A 6,000-nucleotide genomic window follows, 5' to 3' on the forward strand; every position below is an offset into this window, starting at 1 on the left:
CAGTGTGCCGAGCCCTGAGCTCCTTTTGTATTCCACATGGATATCCACACACGTCTTGCAGATAACAGATGAATGAGAGGAGCGGCGAGTCCAGTAATGAAAAGACAGATGACGGAGGCGGCAGGCGTTGTTCCTCATTGTCATTGTGCTCGGGCTTTGATCAGCTGTGTCGTCTGCTGTCCCTGGATTGATTGAACGGGTGTGTGTGTGTGTGTGTGTGTGTGTGTGTGTGTGTGTGTGTGTGTGTGTGTGTGTGTGTGTGTGTGTGTGTGTGTGTGTGTGTGTGTGTGTGTGTGTGTGTGTGTGTTTCAAGGTGTGCGTGGGTGTATGCCTTGGTGAAAGTGTTTGGTTTAGTCTCTGTGTGTATGTGGTACATATATATATATATATATATATATATATGTGTGTGTGTGTGTTTGTTTTGTGTGCGTGGTTGTGTGTTTTGGTGTGTGTGTGTGTGTTTGGGTTTTGGTTTGTGTGTGTGGTGGGTGTGTGTTTGTATAAATGTGTGTGTGGTTTTGTGTGTTGTGTCTAGTTGTGCGTGTAGCTGACAGCAGATGTGTCAGTCATCTCAGGGATTCCTCCAAAATAACTGTAATCATCTTCAGTCTGCCTCAATCACACATGCACTCGCTATTTCTCCTGTGGCTTGTGTGTGTGTGTACGGGCATGTGTTTGCGTGTATGTGTGTGTGTCTAAGTATGTGTAGGTGTGAACTTTTATTTGATTGTGTGTACGTTTGCGTGTGTAGGTGTGGGGAAGTGTGTGTAGATAGTTGTGTGTGTGTGTGTGTGTGTGTGTGTGTGTGTGTGTGTGTGTGTGTGTGTGTGTGTGTGTGTGTGTGTGTGTGTGTGTGTCGAGGGATGTGCGAGGGTACAGGTTAACACTCACAACACAACAATATGTTGTCCATCTTTTTAAAAATCGCCTTATTTTCTGTTCTTTCTCCATATTTTGTTTTTCAGAGTTGAGCTTCTGTTTTGACAGTGGAGGTCTTTAATTATCCACCTGCTGAAAGTCCATCTAACGACGTCTTTGTTTCATCCTCCCAAACCGTCCCAGTTTCCTGGGCACAAAGTACCCAGCGTTTGTTTGCACGAGTCTGCAGCCCTGTTATCAGGTTGACATGAGCTTGCAGAAACACAATGTATCCGGCTTTCTAGGAGCAGTGCAGTATAATGCCTGCTTTCCTCAACGTGTCAAACGCTTTATTTTTAGCTCTGCTCTTCGAGTCTTTTACTAGCAAAGTTAAAGTAGAGCAAAAAGACAAAATACAAAACACAAAAAGACTTGATTTAGTGGAGTCAAATCGGAATACATCTAATATCATCTTTCATGGGATGACTCATTCTGTGTTATACTGTCAAACATTGTTTAATCTGGGATGTGCTGGTATGAATCCTAGCCGTACTTAAAGATATTCCTGGCTCTGTATGGAATTAAAATGTATTCAATGTAGCATTTCATCATGCACTGTTGTTGTATTTCCACGCACATGCATACACACACACACACACATGCACATCATATGCACACACTCACACACACACACAAATGTACTTACAAATGCAACATACCCATACACAAACACAATGTATTGTTTGGGGCAATACTAAGCCACAGAATTTCCAAAAAACATTCAACAGTAGTGTTCTAAAGAGGTTTAAAGAGGTGATCTTTGTGGATATTCTGTAAAACGTTAAGCTCTCCGAGCATCATCCTCTTCCCTGTTTATGCCTTCAGTGCCACACTCTCTTCTTCTATGTTTTTATTTATTCCTCTCTCTCTCTCTCTCTCTCTCTCTCTCTCTCTCTCTCTCTCTCTCTCTCTCTCTCTCTCTCTCTCTCTCTCTCTCTCTCTCCTCCTCTCCCTGTGGTGCTCTCATACATTTTAATGGCTGCCGTTTAAAACATTCAAACGTGTCCAGTCGCGCGGTCGGCATAATGCATAATTCAGACAAACCGTTGTAAGTAAACTGCCAGTCGGAGAGACGGTAGAAGAGGGGAGTTTTCACTCTGGATTAGTCGACTTTAAGTACCAGCGCCCCAATCGATCGTCATTCAGGACTCCTTGAAACAGTAACTGAAATCCTTCCTTTGACTATGTACCCCATTCTGCACAAAACTAATTGAAGGGAGGAATTAAGCATTTCAACGAGGACCTCACAATGGAGGACTTTTGAAACAGTGCAGTGATGGACTAATCTTACTTCAGATTTTTGTTTTTAGTTTTTCGCATTGATTGAACATATTCTTTGAATAGACAGTCTAGACAGTGCTTTCTCTTGAATGCATCCGTGGTGTGGAACACTTTAAGCGAGAGAAGTTCGTCTGACCTTGAAACAAGGTTCGTCTGTAAAGCCTCTCTCACTTCTCCCGCCTTGTTTCGTATTCATCTCCTCACCCTCCGCCGACACTCTCGTTTTATTCTGATTCTTAGAAAGAGGCACAAAGAGCAGACACAAACAGTACACACACACACTGACATGGGCACAAGTTCATAGCCCCCACACACGCACACACACACACACACACAAAGAGACACAAACACACACACACTCTCACAAAGGGACAAATGCAGCCACACACACACAAACAGCACAGACACACTGACACTTCCACAAGGCGCTCAAACACACACACACACACACACACACGCACACGCACACGCACTCAGACAAATGCACAAATGCAGCCACACAAACCCCAACACGTACACCCCAGCATCCATCAAATCCACGCCACATCACTGCCTTATGTTTATGTATAAGATGGCGCCTGTCAAAATGTGGCGCTTTGGGTCGGAACGTCAACCGCATGTCCATTAACCATCGTGCGGCCCCTCTCAATCATGCGGACACGATTTACCACGGGTGAGCGGCCGGCCGACGCCCCGATCACTCTGCTCATCCAATCAGTGGGATTGTCTCTTTGCGCTCGGCCAATCACAGTCTGTCAATTTTTCTTTTCCACTGTTGAAATGAACCGGAAAATACACTTGAATGAACATCGATGCTCTGCCTCTTTAAGGTGTGCTTTTTGGCATTTGAATACACTGGTGGTGTGTTGGACGAGTGTGTGTCTGTTGTGTTTCAGTTTGCTAACCCCTCTTGGGAGGCCTTTTGTCTTCACAAACCACTTAATGCCAAGCTGGACACCTTTTCACCGAGTATGTCCGCAGATTCTTCAGACATCGGCATCTGAGAGCAGGTTGAAATGAGGAAGGAGATAAAAAAAAGACTTGTATGTGTTTCTCTCTGCCACCCTTATCGATTGATTGATTGATTGATTGATTGATTGATTGATTGATTGATTTTATTTGACCATTTTGATAGAAAATATGAAAAGCCCTCTGTGTCATACAATAAAATACATAAATAGTCAGGGATTACAGAGCAAAGCCTGAAGGCTTATTTCCATTGTGGTCCCTAGTCAAGGGCTGGTGAAAAAGCATCCATTGTGTTTGTGTTTGACTTTCATCATGCATTCGGGTGTGTGTTGTGTATTGAATGCAGAATCTCGAACCTTGGGGGGGTAGTGCTGAGGAGAGAATGGAGCGATGGGGGGGGGGTGTAATATTTGATGGTTTGTCTCTCAAGCTTTTGTCTGTGCTGTCATTCATTTAGGTCATCGGGGAGCGGAACGCAGAACGCTCGACTGAGCCACACGACGTCGTGTCTGCTCACTGAAGAGAGTGCACTTACACTCCTGTATGTGTGTCTGTGTGTGTGTGTGTGGGGGGGGGGGGGGGGGATGTGTGGGTGGGCGGATGGGCATGCGTGCACGTGTGTGACCGCGCGTGTGTGACCGCATCACAAACAGCACACAAATGCAGTCGGACTGGGCAGGATAGTCTGCCTGCTGGTTGATGTTAGACTGCCAGTTTGAAAGGTTTCAGTTTGGATCCCTCTGGCTGCGTTCTACCTTTAGCTACCTTTGAATGAATAAATGTTTCTTCTTAATACCTATATGTTAATGAACAGACTGAATTCAACTATCTTGTTTTCATAAAGGCCTTGAGGGTGATTCTGTTTAACGCTGTGTTTAATGAAATAAACCTGATTATGTTCAAGTGAAAAGAAGCAAGCCTCGTAGTAGCAAGTTATAGGACCACAAAGAGTAACATATTCCAGGATCACAGGAATCACATGACTTCAACATTGTGGGAGTGTGTGTGGATGATGGTTGGGCAAGCAGCCTATTGGCCAAGTCTGATTGGACTCTGGGGCTCGGTGAGGCTGCACACCTGTTGTGCATTGAGCAATCAACCTGCACAGGTTGGACCAGCCTTCTCCCAACATATTCACAAAATGGATAATAATAATTATACCACACAGAGGTTATAATTCAGTTTTTTTTTTTATGGCCGCATTCTGGAAAGATCTGTAAATGTTGGATATAAGATAAATAGAGTGAAGTTCAGTCTACTGGATGGTCGCCCTCTTAGGTCATGAGTGAGTTCTACACCTCATGACCACCTATAACCAACATGTCCTCTGTGGATGTATTTCGAATGACCTCCTGGTGTCACATGACGTGTACCGCAATGCCTTCCTAGAAATATTCTGGGGAACATCTGGGTAAGTGTTTGCATTTTGTAAAATGTTAACAGTGACTGTTGTGTGTGTGTGTGCGCTCGCGTGGGCGCAAGTTTCTTATTTGTCAATGACAAATGGTGCATGACAAATTGTCATTTGTGTGTGTTTCACACACATACACAGACACCTGGTTCATAACGCTGCAGGACGCTTTACTCCTGTGCCTCTGTGTCTCTCAAAAGTGATTGCTTCTGCTCGCCTCCAACTCAATATAAACACATATCCCCTATTGGCTTTCCTGAAGCCTATTCACCGGCTTTTATTGGCAATACCGCCTGTCATTATACCCTGTGTATATATAAATCCTTTTCAACGCTACACTTTCATATTGAAAGTGGGCCACTAAGGGACACCCTCGGTGTCCATAAAAAGTGACAAAATAAATGACTTGACAAAAAGGCAGAGGATGACTAAGGATTGTCTTGTCGCGCTTTTACTTTGAATTCCTCTACTTGTTATACCTCAGAACACCAACACCTGCACCTGCCCTGAACCAGGCAGCTGGGCCCTACATCAGACAACACCGCAGGGGCCTGTTCCACTTTGAAAGCATGCGGTAAGTACTCGCAATCGCCAAATTAAATCCTAAAACATCACAAGCCCCCCCCACACACACACACACACACACACACCAAACATGTTGGCTCCCTCCTAATATCCAGATATATTTTTTTAAAGAAATGTCCTATTAGGAAGGCAAGGCGTGTTGTCTTTGAAATAAAATGGGAGCAGGTTTGATTCCCCCTCTGTCCGCTGCCTAACCTGTAGGCATCCTTGAGCAAGGAGCTCTGACAACCTGCTCCTTGATTACACGTCTTAGGGTTCACTGTGACGCCTGTCACTTCGGAGGAAGGCTTCTGATAAATGACACGCAGTGAAATGTCAAACAAGTGAGGGACAAAGCTTGGGTTGACCTTCCGTCAAACCAATAACATGAGTCATTGACAGCAGCTGACACACCAGGCGCACGGAGATGCCTAAGTAGTGTGTTGGTGACAACTGAGTCACTGTTTTCGCATCAATCTTTTCCCCCTCAGTAATCTGCCTGAACACAATACTTTTTGCTCTTTTTTTCGCATCAAATGTATGCGTGTGCATGCTGAGAGAGAGAGAGAGAGAGAGAGAGAGAGAGAGAGAGAGAGAGAGAGAGAGAGAGAGAGAGAGAGAGAGAGAGAGAGAGAGAGAGAGAGAGAGAGAGAGAGAGAGAGAGAGAGAGAGAGAGAGAGAGAGAGAGAGAGAGAGAGAGAGAGAGAGAGAGAGAGAGAGAGAGAGACTTCAATTTATCCGTTCGTTCCTCCATTTATTTTCTCCTCTGCTTTCCTGTTTGCTATCCATTGCTTGATTCTTAACTTTCTTGATCCGTCCCTCTCGGGGCTTGAAGCGGCCCTCCACTTTAATCTGTT

This window comes from Gadus chalcogrammus, chromosome 19, assembly GCF_026213295.1.
Source record: "Gadus chalcogrammus isolate NIFS_2021 chromosome 19, NIFS_Gcha_1.0, whole genome shotgun sequence".
NCBI lineage: Eukaryota > Metazoa > Chordata > Actinopteri > Gadiformes > Gadidae > Gadus > Gadus chalcogrammus.